Below are 14,824 nucleotides of genomic sequence, written 5' to 3'. Positions count from 1 at the left end.
ATTCTCCTATTTTCTCCTCCAAAACTGGACCAATTTTTAAAAAATTTCATCATCGGCATGAGAAAGATACTTTCTGTGCATCTATTGGCGTATTTTTTTTTAAATCGACCGTTAAATAAGCACGCTGGACTCGTTTCGTGGGTGTAAAAAAGAGGCGATTTTATAGATGTTTAGCGGCTCCTAGCTTCTATAAAAAATAATTAATCAAAAAAATAAAACCATAGATGCACCCCAATGGTAGATATCCATAGCATATTAAAAAATAATTTCTCTAGTGCCATAATTGAGGAAGGGAGAAGTATAATACGTTTGTATGGACAAGGCGCTGGTGTCCAGCCCTCTTAATGTGATAGATGAACATTTGGACTTGTTCAATTGTCATGTTGATGAGCTGGTCGATTTCGTGAGATTCAACACAAGTCTATTTGAATGAGATGAATGATTCGTAATTTTTATCGTTCTTTTATTTGTAAGACTGGTGTGACACTTTGTCTATAATATGCAAAAAGTAGTCGCACAGTGGCAAATCTAATACACCTGTCCACCAAATCCGCTTGAAATTTCATATCAATTATACACTAATTGTACTTTACACTAATTTAGATCATTCTTGTAACGAACTATGGGCCACAATCCGACTCGTGCCGGTATCAGATCGTAAAAGCAGATGATCCAAGTTGAAAAAGAAGTGGCTGAGCTCGTGGGCAGGCACGTGTCATCGCCGGACATGCCCCAATGGCCGGCGTGTTAACGTTTGATTAGGTTCAGGTAAGGGTATTAAAGGAAAAGACAGGTGTACGCTGGTCATTCGTCTTAGAAACCCTCAGATGCGGGTCGTCGTTCCCGAATTTCGTATGCATCACCACTTCGTATGGAAGAGGAAATGAATAATATTACATCGGCGCGTATTAATTATTTAATTTAATTAAGGGGGGGGGGGCTCGTTATCGGACACGTGCGGTGCACAATGCAGTTCCAGGATCGAACTAGTTAAATGTGCATATACAATAAAGAGCGAGGGAAAAAAAGCGTAAATAAATTATTTTTGAAGAGCAAATCGACTACGGTCGCTTTATAATTTCACGGTGGCAGTTTTCGATAATTGTGCGTGGCACGCTCGAGGAAATCGTTCTGCTCAAATAACCCTCGAAATTGTTGTGGCACACTTTGGATTTGTTTGTAATGTATTATTGTATCGATTTTAAATGCAAATGCTTCGAAAACGTTTAAATTTTCGCCTCGCCTTTTCATATGTATACTCGGATCGAGAAAATTCGAAGAAAATCATACAATAATATATTAGCATAGCTCGGACGTTAAGCTTCTGCTTACCGTCAAGAAGGTGCCGGGTTCTATCCCTGAATGAAAATGAATTTTTCAGAGTATGCTGTTGGTCAGACCTGGATTTGTGACTCCAGGTTGATCGTTTCCTATCAGAGTTTGCCAATTTTCTCTGATTTCATTGTTGAAACGGTTCCCGGAAAAAAAATTGGCTAAAAATCCTTCCTACCTACTATGTCACCACTATTTGAAATTTGATGGATGTACAATAAAAATTTATGTACAATTCATAGATGTCTCGTTAATTTGCGAGTTTTTCAGTGTCTCGCAATTCAACGACTTATAATAAAAAAATGCTGCATTTGTATTTGTAATTGGCCAGGAAGGCGCATTGGGATTTACCTGTAAGGCCTTCCTGGTATATATGTAAAATAAAAAAAAAATAAAATAAAATAAATAAATAAATTAGGACAGACTTGCGCTCATAGCTGTTACGACCTATTTCCCCCTCCATTCACTGTAATGCTCTATAAGTTGCAATGCTCACGCACAGTCAGACAGACACGTATGGTCAATCGATTCAATTCTCTTAGACGAACTGTTCACATCACCGAGCAGTTCGGAAGTACAGACACGTGAAATCAGTCAATCAATATCCATTCATACACAACGGCAGTCGTCGGCACGCACCTTATGGAGCAACAAAGGAAATTGTAGTATTTAATTACAATAAATGTAAGACAAAGAGATCCCGAAAACAATCCTGATACGGGTTTGGTGCATCCGCTCTAAAATCGCCAGATTAACAGAACGGCAGCTTTAAACGTAATTCTCGTTTTCTCGAATGATAGATTGCACATCGGATGACGAGTAACCTTTCGATGTGCACAGATGCAATTATTAAATTGAGTTGAATCTTTCTGGCGAGTTAAGGCAAGATTCGGAACTTATCGAATCTTGCCTTATTAAACTCGCCTGAAAGATCCAACTCAATTTTAATAATTGCATCTGTGCACATCGAAAGGTTACCCGTCATCTGATGTGCAATCTATCATTCGAGAAGACGAGAATTGCATTTAAAGCAGCCGTCCGTTAATCTGTCGTTCAATTTGTCTGGCGATTTTAGAGCGGATGCATCGCATCCCCTGATACATATCCGAACAATATTTTATTTTTATATAGATATATACCAGGAAGGCTTGACACAGGAAGACCCCAATGCGCCTTCCTGGACAATTAATTACAAACAATGCAGCATTTTATTATTAAATAAATCACTGTATTTCCATAAGCCGAAGAACACGACATAACAATTAATTAATTAATCAATTACATAATGAATCCATTGAGACATCTATGGATTTAGATTTCGTACATAATGTTTACAAATTATACACACAATAAATACAGAAGATTTGTGACAGCTGGAAAGATTTCAACAATGGTCCGTTTCAACAATAATCATATAAAATTGGCAAACTCTGATAAGAAACGATCGATTTGGTGTCACAAATACCCCCAAATCTAACCAGCAGTATGGCGGATAGAACCCACTGATCACTTGGTGCTAAACATATACGCTACCATTAAGCCACACTGCTGGCTAATTATTGTATAGTTTTTGTTTCAGTATTTCAGCTGACTTTCTTCTTCAGATTCAATTGTAAATAGTTTTTTAAGGTCTTGTTCCCATTATGCTGTTCATTAACATTAGAATAAATGTGTGAGGTTTGTTATATTCAAATTTGTTCTCATATTGAATGATTTTTTCAACATTCAAGAGGGCTGTACACCCGAAACCTTAATTTTGTTACCGTTCCTTTCTTCGATATATAAATTGAGTGTATGTATATATTGAGTGAATGCGAAAATATATATCAATATATATATATATATATATATATATATATATATATATATATATATATATATATATATATATATATATATATATATATATTGAGTGAATGCGACAGTTGCGCTTCGACCAGATAAAACGTATTTTAAATTGACAAAATCGAGGTTTCGTATTCTCTTATTTTCTCCTCCAAAACTGGACCAATTAAAAAAAAATTTCATCATCGGTATGAGAAAGATACTTTCTGTGCATCTATCGACGTATTTTTTTAAAAATCGACCGTTAAATAAGCACGCTGGACTCGTTTCGTGGGTGTAAAAAAGAGGCGATTTTATAGATGTTTGGCGGCTCCTAGCTCATATAAAAAATAATTAATCAAAAAAAATAAAACGATAGATGCACCCCAATGGTGGATATCCATAGCATATTAAAAAATAATTTCTCTATTGCCATAATTGAGGAAGGGAGAAGTATAATACGTTTGTATGGACAAGGCGCTGGTGTCCAGCCCTCTTAATAACACATATTACCTAAGCACAATCTGCTTTAGATCGTCGACTTTAGAGAGTCTTTAATTAATATTATGTATTAGATGTATTATGAGCATTTATAAGAATTGTAAATAGGTTTTTGATCTCTTTTTCCTATTATGCTGTACATTAACATTAGAATAATATAATACTATGATTACTAACAAAATTAAATTAAAATTGCAAAATAGAAAATGATCAGTAGATCAGTAGCTATTAAAATAGATATAAGATGTATTGTGAACATAATTTAGTAATAATAAAAAGCATTTAAAAATCAAATTAGGCTATGACTGCAATTCAGTGTTAGTTAAAGTCCATTTTCTACTGTTCGTAGATCTTGTTGAGTGTATTTTAAGTGATAAAATTGTCATTTAAGTTCAAGAAAAAATGGTTTAAATTTATAATTAATATAATAAATATGTATATCAATATATATAGTATATTTTACGTATTGTTTTTAATTAATAAATGATTTTTTCACCTCATACAAGTGCCAATATAGCGTATCGTTTGTCGGCAAAACAAATCCACGCTTCACCACGGACAAGTGAGTTCGGAAGCAGGAAAAGCACGGGGGCCAACGACTCACCTACAACCCCTCAATCACTCTTTCCACCCTCACATCTGCGAAAAAAACCTCCCACCCTCAATATGCGCAATATACAGCACCGGAAATTTAATAATACGCCACTCGGGAGGAAGCGTAATAAATAGTGTGCGTTTTGCGTGTGATTTTCTCTTTTTTCTTCGGTTAATTTCCCATCGGCGTTGACCTTTATCCGGTTCCGCTTCGGCGATGCGATTTATATTATACGGATGAGGAGATTTTTTCGGTAACAAACCGATCGATTACCGTAAAGTTTGATGGTAAAATCGTTGACCGCGGAAACGACCTCTCGACCGCCGAATATCAATTATAGTTGCGGTCGGTTTGTCGGCTTCTACTTATGTATGTACTTGTTACAAAAAAATCACAGTTTTTATCCCAGATTGAAAAAACAGAGTCGGACTAAATAGATCGACTGTTGCGGTCGAGCGAAAATTGTATCCAAAGATGGAAATTTTCAATATGGGTCTTGTAAATTTTTTATTACCTTTTATTGGGTACGTAAAGAAGTTTGTACAAGAGAAATGTTATTTATTTAATTTAATTTATTATTTCATAATAATAATAACAATAAAATAACCAGTGTGACCTGACAGGTTGCTGCTGGTTAATGCATAATTTGTATCATTTTTTTGTATCTACGATTTGTTTTGTGCGAAATCGTTTAAATTTGAAGTTTCTACATAGATCTAGATCAATTATAATTTATTTATTATTTTTATAATAATAATAATAATATGACCAATGTGACCTGACAGGTTGCCCCAAAGTGTCACACCAGTCCTACAAAATAAGAAAATAACAAAGATAAGAACAATTAAAATTACCAATCATTCATCTCATTCAAATAGACTTGTGTTGAATCTCACGAAACTGACCAGCTCATCAACATGACAATTGAACAAGTCCAAATGTTCATCTATCACATTAAGGAACCGGATAGCCTTTACAAGAGATGAGTAATTGAAAGCAGACGTTTTCGAAAGAATAGGTTGGAAAAGTAAATGATGACGCAAAGCTCTACCGCATTCAGGCGCCGAAAATTTAAATTCCAATAAAATCGAAGGGTTGTCAATTCCCTTTAATACTCCAAAGAAATATTTGGAAATTCTTCTCAAAGATAGTGAGTCAAAGTCAAGCATATCTTGTAAAAAGGCAGTGGGAAATAAACAGGGGTAATATTTATATTTCTTCATATAAAGGCATCTAAGAAACTTTTTTTGAACTCTTTCTATCCAGAGAGAGAATTTAATTTCAGTAGGATTCCAAATTACAGACCCAAACTCCAATATACTCCGGACAAGCGAACAATAAAGTAACACCATTATACTTGGATCTTAGAAGTAGTGAGAATTGCACAAAACAAATTCAAGCACATATCAGAAATATGAGTCGAATATGAGTTATAACAATAGTGCCCTTACGAACAAATTAATTATAACAATATTACGCGATACGTCTCCATAACTACGCTAAAACGCACGGAATACAATCAGGGTCATCACATATTCACTACAGAAATTAAAGTTTTGTTTTGATATAGATTTATTTACAATTTGAGTATATGGTGCTGTTGGGCGTTGGTAGACTCAGTACTGATATAACGGATAGTGCGATAAAATGTGTGAGGTTTGTTATATTCAAATTTTTCTCATATTGAATGATCTTTTCACCATTTAATAACACAGATTACTTAAACACAATCTGCTTTAGATCGTCGACTTGAGAGTCTTTAATTATTATTATGTACATTGATAACTGGCTTACCTCGATAAAATAAACGAATTTTTGTTATTAATCCACAAGAATAGTAGAAATATGATTTTTCTTAGTGGAATTTTATTTAATTTTCATATAAAGATAATTTAATATATTATCCCTATTAATTCAATTCAGATTCGTGTACATACGAGTAAACACTAGTACGAGCTTTTTGCTCGCAATTTTACCGATTTAAAGTTCAGCACACTTCCAATTAACCCTTTTAAACGAAAACAAAAAATAATGTGGTCAGAACACTATCTCAATAAACATGTTTCAATAGAAAACACTCAATATAAAATAGTAATAACAGTGGGAAAAAATTGAAAATTGAAAATTGAAAAAGTGAAAATACGTACTTTTGACTTTTGATTTGAACTGGATGACTACTTAGAGAGATTTGAAAGCTGAAAAGTACTACAAATAGAAGATAAAATACCCGACTATAGATTCCAATATTCATTTTGAACAGGAAATTGACAGATTTTGAGATATCGACCGAACAACACCAAGATATAGAAAAATCGCGCGTTTTATAAAACACATATATCTCCGAATCTCGAGCCAATCAACATTTTTTATTACCAGATTCGTGTTCACTGGGCATAGATCTATAAGAAAAGTCATATCTCGTCTCTGAACCATTTTTCGTGTCGAACAGTGTTATTATTAGAAGTAGGATAGTCACAGTGATATCCATTGTTCGGCAAACCTTTAACAATGCATTTACAACCTTTGAACAATACACGGCCCCCTCAGGCTCCGGTGACTAGTTATTATTATGTATTAGATGTATTATGAGCATTTATAAGAATTGTATACCGTATAATTGTAACCATACTAACACACTTGTGAAGAGTCTCGGTGATTACAATAAAATGTCTATATCCTTCAGGTATAAACACAGATTACCTAAACACAATCTGCTTTAGGTCATCGACTTTAGAGAGTCTTTAATTAATATTATGTATTAGATGTATTATGATCATTTATAAGAATTGTAAATAGGTTTTTGAGCTCTTTTTCCTATTATGCTTTACGTGAACATTAGAATAATGATTACTAACAAAATTAAATTAAAATTGTAAAATAGAAAATGATCAGTAGATCAGTGGCTATTTAAATAGATATTAAGATGTATTGTGAACATAATTTAGTAATAATAAAAAGCATTTAAAAATCAAAAACCAATTTAAAAAACGAAGAACTTCCGAATAATATTTAATACACACCTTCCATTTTTCAATTTAATGATCGCAAATTTCACTCAGTTTTATTGAAGCTAATATTATACTAAATTAAATAAAACAAAGTTAAATGGGCGGTGCTATAAAAGTTATATGGTTTTATTATATATTGTCCTGTAATTTCAATATCAAACATTCTGGATTATAAAATTAAAGGATCGTTTCATTTTTGCAATAAATCGTTTACTTGAAACATAGTATTAAAATTTCTTCGGAGACAATAATATTTACTTTTCTGCTTTTTTTTATCTGAATTCCAGAAATGAGCATTTTACATTCGAAATGTGCGTCCCACATATCAAATGTGTGTAGTTTGGAGATGAACGAGGAAGCTGGGTTGTTTGCGAAGCATCAGAAATGCAGGAAGTGCGACACGTGTTGCACTTCTTCTTTCCAGATTCACGTGCATGCACGTGTCGATATTATGCACGAGGAGATCAACTTCTAGAAGACAGGCGGGCGGATGTGCTAATTGATGTCTTTCCATAACATTCGACTACTGGTCTATATATAAATAATGACAATTCAAACTCCCCAAGTCCCAAATCAAACGATGACTTTGTAGTTTCAACGGTTTCGTCTAATAAAATAGGACTAATTGCGCAGGTGACTTAATGAGCCAGTCATATTTCCTGGTAATTTCCATAATATAAGCTTCGCATTTACTGAATAAGCCACTTCTGGGTACTAGGAACAAAAGTTTGAATGGTTTCAGGGGGTTGTACGACAAACACACCCCATTCATACATTAACGGTTTTAGGATTTAAAAAACATTCGAGCTTCTTACGAGGCATGTTAGCGCCCTTTGGGGGGTAGTTTGGTAATAAGGTCCTGTGGCGTGTGGGATAAAAGAGTTTTTTTTTTATTTATTTTTTTTACAAAATCCAGCAGCCAGCCTATCCAAATTTTGTGGGGTGAAAGAGGTAGGTTTTTTACGTGATTTTTAAGAACCTCTTCTACTTTTTTTTACCTCAAAAGAAATTTAAGGACGTTCAAGTTTCGGGGGTTGCACACAAAAAACAAGAGTGCTGGAATATAATGGTAATTTACATTCAACGAAAAATTCACATATAAAAGCATGCATATAAAAAAATAAGTATGTAAATATAAATAAGAAGAAAAAATAAACAATATTTTCAATAATAAATTTATTTTAATTGTATACTCGTCAGAAACAATAACATTTTATAATTTACTAGGCGTACAGTTACTCGTATTAAATAATCACTTATTAATTAGTTGTTTTGTACAAAAATGTTTTTCTTATAAATAGAATATCTTATTGGTTTAAAGGCACTGGCACATTTCTCACTAAGCTTCGTATTATTTACAAATATCGTTTATATTATTATAATTCGACTATAATCTTAATAATAAATAAATATGTATCGAAAAATAATCAAAAGGCAATTATTTACAAAATTTGCTATTTTACTTGACGGTGCACTTTGAATGGATTTAATTTGTAGAAAGTTCTTTTTATTTTTTTTTTATATAATTTCACTCCTATTTCAATTCATTTTATATAACAAATTAATCCACCAAAGAAAAGTTCAGTAATCCATGAAAAATAGTTGAAAAATGACCGTTGTTTCGGATCAGTGTAACGGTCAAGGTTCACAAGCGTCCATTTTCACTTTGATATTCACGCTCTGGATATCTGGAAAGATTAAAAAAAGCATTATTAGAAATTATCAATCAGAATTTATTAGTCTAAATCAAAAAAAAATGCATTGAAGTATAGATACAAGTATATGCAAGCACATATGTAGTACTTACATTATAAGTAAGTATAGTATTTTGATTATTTAAATTTTATTTATTATTACTAAATTATATTCATAATACATCTTATATCTATTTGAGTAGCTACTGATCTACTGATCATTTTCTATTTTACAATTTAAATTTCTTTTTGTTAGTAATCATAGTATTATATTACTCTAATGTTAATGTACAGCATAATAGGAAAAAGAGCTCAAAAACCTATTTACAATTCTTATAAACGCTTATAATACATCTAATACATAATATTAATTAAAGACTCTTAAAGTCGACGATCTAAAGCAGATTGTCTTTAAGTAATCTGTGTGTTATACCTGAAGGTATAGACATTTTGTTGTAATCACCGAGACTCTTCACAAGTGTATTAGTATGGTTTTTAATGATTCTGTCATAGAATCTACTGGTTAGTTTGTTAGTAATGTCTATAACTAACGGAATATTCTTCATGACATGCAGTTTATTCAAGTTAGTATATATGGGTGGGTTATAAATTATTTTTACGGATTTATTTTGTATTATTTGGAGCTTGGAAAGGTTAGTATTCGAGGCGTTATTCCATAGTATAAATATTAATATCAGGACAGTATTTTTTTGATGAAATGTTAGTATATGTACATAGGTAGGGTTTGGTTTGATAAATTGAATTTGAACTGAATTAAATTTAGGTGTTTGAGAAGCTGGAGACAATTACGAAAGCACACACAAGTCAATGTGCGAGGCGAGACGCGATAACAGTTCACAAACGAGAGCATTTAGCCGACAAGTGAATCAATTCACAGCATGAATGAAAGCTTGATTGGCCAAGATGTCTCTTCGGTGGAAGAGCTTATTATCATCACTGTCCGAGGCTCAATTATACAGAGTGCTCCCTAAGCCGAACAATTAAAACACTTGGCCTCTCAATTGCGCCACGTGAATCACTCGACCCGACTCGTTATTATAAAAAACTCATATACTTCATTTCTATTGGCTGGTCAAAATTCACCGTCATTTCAATTTATCGGCTATTCGGTAAAACTACCGGTTTCTGGATTCCTAATATTAAAAAATAAAAATAAAAAATATAAGAATATTCGTTTTTTGTGTCTTCCAGGCAAAACATTGTTAAAACAGTGTAAAAATCAAATTGCATTCATAATACATACATATGTAGTCAAAAAGGACAAAGGTTAATGTTAATCAAATTCGTGTATGATTTTCAAACATTGTGGTATTACATTATTCTACTACATCATCATCATCATCATCATTTACAGCTATTCACAATCCACTGCTGGATCAAGGCCTCTCCAACACGCTTCTACTCGTCTCTGATTTGCGCAACTCTCATCCATCTCACTCCACACTTTTTCTTAATTTCATCTCCCCATCTTCCCTGCAGTCTTCCTTTTAACCTTTAGCATTCTCTCGGGTACCATTCTAGCACTTCTTTTGTCCACCTTTAATCCATTCTTCTAGACACGTTGCCCGCCCATTGCCATTTCAATCTCTTTAGTCTATCCATTATATCCACTATCTTTGTCATACTTCTCACCCACGTATTCCGTTTCCTACCTTTCCTCGTTTATACTTAGCATAGAACGTTTCATACTTCTTTGAGTGTATTGGATTTTGTGTATCAACTTGGCATTCAATGTCCAAGTTCCACATCCATACGTCATCACTGGCAAAATACATTGATCGAATATCTTTTTAATCAGGAAATGTGGCATTTTTGATTTAAACATGCAAAAATGTATGTCATTTATCCATATACGTCTCTAATTGTTATCGATATTTGTAATTGGCTAGGAAGGCTCATTAGGGTCTACCTGATAGGCCTTTTTGTATTTATGTACATACATATATGTTTAAAAATAAAAATAAAATATATAATATGAACAATTGCACTTCATCATTGATAATGAATTGATATTTCTTGTGTTTGACGTTCATATACATGAATATGTAGAATATAGCAATGTTTGAGATTTTACCACTCTAAAAAGCTTCCCCATACACTATTCTAACTTAATATTCGTCTACCCATCTTCCCTGCGGTCTCTCTTTTACCCATTTGCATTCTCTCGGGTACCATTCTAGCACTTCTTTAGTCCACTTTTCGTCCATTCTTCTAGCTATATCCACTACTCTTGGTGGGTCACATGGTACACGTGTAATGTACGTGATACACGTGGTCAGTGTGTAATGCTTCAGCTGACCGGTCATGGGTTCATTCCCTGTCCCAGTGCTTCAGTAAATATATTTTATGCCAAGGTTTCGGCGATAAGGCAAAATAATACATAAATTTGGTATGTGATTTTTCAGATTTTGATCACTAAATATACACAGCTACATCTAGTTTTACAGTATATGTAGTATTGCGGATTTACCAATAGAAGTACTAATTTACCGGTCCATTTTTGGAATTCGTAAGTGTCCCAATCAGTAACGGTAATAATAAAAATATACGAGTGATAAAAAAATATATTAAAAATAATCGACGACATAATCATGTGAGCTTTAATGTCCTGACGAAGCCGGTCCTTGCAAAGGTAACTGGTCCAGGATGGGAGACCCTGACAGACCGTTAACGTTCAAATTAAGGGCGTTTATGTTTTTATATTTATACATACATATTCATATACAATGGTAAAAATTCGATAAATAAATTATATTGGAAAAATTACCACTCAAATCGCACCCCGTTTTATTGCCCATTCGTTAAATACATGGTGCGTTTCGTGAGATGTCAATTATAAATGAAAAAAGAAGTGAAAATTATTAAGAGGGCTTAGATCTGCCCCCCCACCGTATAATTTGAAATTTTTTCGATATTTTTCATTGAAATTATTTGAGTTTTATTAATTATTTGGTCTTTTTGTCAAAATCCCCACCGGCAATGCGTTTTTTATTGTTCAAAAGTTTTTTTTAATTCGAGGTTTATTTTATAGTCTTCCACGATTATGACCTGAGATTGCGAACCTTTAAATAATTGTGATTGTAAAATATATGTACATATGTATATAACATAATAACATCAATTTTTTCGCAAAATTTAATTTTTAAATCGTAAAAAAATGTTTATACATTTTCGCCTTATTATATTTTTATTAATTTTAAACGTAATGGATGGTGCATAAATATGTATATGTGGTAAATTTGCTCAATGCGATTAATATTAATAAATTTTAACTTATTCAATGTAACTAAACCCTTTCTAATCTGATTAATTAATCGGTAATTATTAACAAGAGGCAGTTTATTTAAATAAAACATCGATATAAACAGTATTGTTCTTACAGTCTTTTATGAGATTATTTATTTTTAATATGTATATCTTTACTTTTACACATATATTTGTATGTATTTATGAAAATTCTTGTATGTACGTCAAATCTGGAGTCTATAAAGTATGCATTTACAAATTTTAAACAATATATTATATACAACATACATATGTTTAGATGCACCGAAGCATGGCCCTGAATTATAATTAAAATATATATATATATAAATAAATTGTCTATATAAATCAATTTTATGAATTTTATAAGTTCATACACGACCTTGGGCTATTAATTACAAACTGATACCGACCGTACAATATTGACCATTCACATGAAATACTGATCATTACGAACTTCAACATACTCGCCACTTAATGACTAAATAAATATGCGCGAATGACTGTAAATAATATATAAATTTATTTATAAAATTGAGTTTTATATATTTATAATTAATATATGCACATAATTATTAGCCTGGAGTCATGATTCGGTGCGTTTGTACTTGGTTCAGACATACGTGAAGAAATACTGATAAATCTGTCGACATTTCTAGATGCGTTTTCAGGATTAGCTCTCCTGAAGGATGCGGTCATTTCACATCATCCTGAATGATTGCTATCATTTTTAAACGGCTGCACTTCCTTATGCGATTTTTGCTGACTGGCGGCGCATATTTCCGAAAAGTGGCACTCTTTTCCTCGCAGAACTTTACGAACTGGTTTTTACTCGATTTGCATTGCACTCGATGACATTAAAAGTGCACAGCTGCAACAGCGCCTCTTTTAATTGAGAAAATATGAAAATAATTGTAGGCGCTCGTGTGCGGGTCGCGTGCCACTCGTAAAAGTTAACGATCGACATTATCATCATGCATATTATTGCAAGTTGGATTAATGCTCATTTAACGAACTGCAGGAGCTATTCTTCAATGCGAATCTTGGACTTGAGATGTGGGGTGTTTGTTCGTTTTTTTCCATGACTGCTACTGTACGTATGTATGTAGCCTTGAGCAAATACGTTTTGAATTGTTTGAGCTTTGCTATGTATGTATATTCTACTATACTTGTTTGAACTTTCAAATTGAACCATTATAGTGGAGACGATTGATGCAATTTTTAATTTGATTGACGAAAGGTGGACTAAAGAAGTGCTTGAATGGTACCCGAGAGAATGCAAATGGGTAAAAGAGAGACCGCAGGGAAGATGGATAGACGAATATTAAGTTAGAATAGTATATAGGGAAGCTGTTTAGAGTGGTAAAATCTCAAACATTGCTTGCTATATTCTACATATTCATTTATATGTATGTACGTCAAATAGAAGGAAAATCAATTCATTGTGAATGATTTTAAGTGGAATTGTTCGTATTATATATTTTATTTTTATTTTTAGACATATATGTATGTATGTATGTACATAAATACAGGAAGGCCTATCAAGTAGACCCTAATGAGCTCTCCTAGCCAATTAGAAATATCGATAACAATTATAGACATCTACCTATTGATAAATGACATACATTTTTGCATGTTTAAATCAAAAATGACACTATTCCTGAAGAAAAAGTTCTTCGATCAATGTGTTTTGCCAGTGATGACGTATGGATGTGGAACTTGGACATTGAATGCCAAGTTACTACACAAAGTCCAATCCACTCAAAGAAGTATGAAACGTTCTATGCTTGGTATAAACGAGGAAAGGTAGGAAACGGAATACGTGGGTGAGAAGTATGACAAAGGTAGTGGATATAATGGAAAGACTAAAGAGATTGAAATGGCAATGGGCGGGCAACGTGTCTAGAAGAATGGATGAAAGGTGGACAAAATAAGTGCTAGAATGGTATCCGAGAGAATGCAAAAGGTAAAAGGAAGATCGCAGGGAAGATGGGTAGACGAATGTTTGGGGTGATGGATGAGAGTTGCGCAAAACAGAGATGAGTGTAAACGTGTTGTAGAGGCCTTCATCCAGCAGTGAATGCTTGTAGATGATGATGATGTAGATATCAAAAAGTTTCGAAATGTCATAAACTTGAATTTTTGCGAGAGATAGGAAGGTCTTCTACATAATTTGATGGAACTGTTTTAATGAAAATCAGGAAACGATCGACCTGGAGTCACAAATCCAAGGTCTAGCCAGCAGCATCGGGCAGGGATTGAACCCGTGACCACTTGGTATGAAATCGCGACTGGTTATTAATTAGTATAATCCATATTTTTATATATATGTATGTACATACATGTAGGGGATAGTTTTGAACGTGCAAAGCGAGCAGCTAGCGAACGTCCCCAGTGTGTTTGGACGGAGTGTTTTGTGTACCTAGCGGGCAACCGTGTATGGGTCACTTGCCCTTTGGCAGGCCGAACGTTCAGACGCATATTAAATGCCGTTTGATCTATCATTTAGAACTTCTCACACCCTGATCTTACATTTTTGTATATAAGCCGTTATTGAATTGAAAGTGTCATAAGTCCACTTTTCT

General features: G+C 33.3%; 1 protein-coding gene across 1 annotated transcript in view; it reads right to left on the bottom strand.

Moving 5' to 3' along the window:
- Positions 1-8,780: 8,780 nt before the first annotated feature.
- LOC143911832 (uncharacterized) overlaps positions 8,781-14,824 on the bottom strand; it is a 32,863-nt gene continuing 26,819 nt past the window's right edge. The window contains exon 2 of the mRNA XM_077430891.1: positions 8,781-8,948. The gene's annotated coding sequence lies outside the window, so the exon portion shown is untranslated. The remainder of the gene's footprint in view (positions 8,949-14,824) is intronic.

The sequence above is a fragment of the Arctopsyche grandis genome, chromosome 5, assembly GCF_051622035.1.
Source record: "Arctopsyche grandis isolate Sample6627 chromosome 5, ASM5162203v2, whole genome shotgun sequence".
Classification (NCBI taxonomy): Eukaryota; Metazoa; Arthropoda; class Insecta; order Trichoptera; family Hydropsychidae; genus Arctopsyche; species Arctopsyche grandis.
The sequence above is the reverse complement of the archived record's forward strand: the minus strand, read 5'-3'. Positions and strand labels throughout refer to the sequence as shown.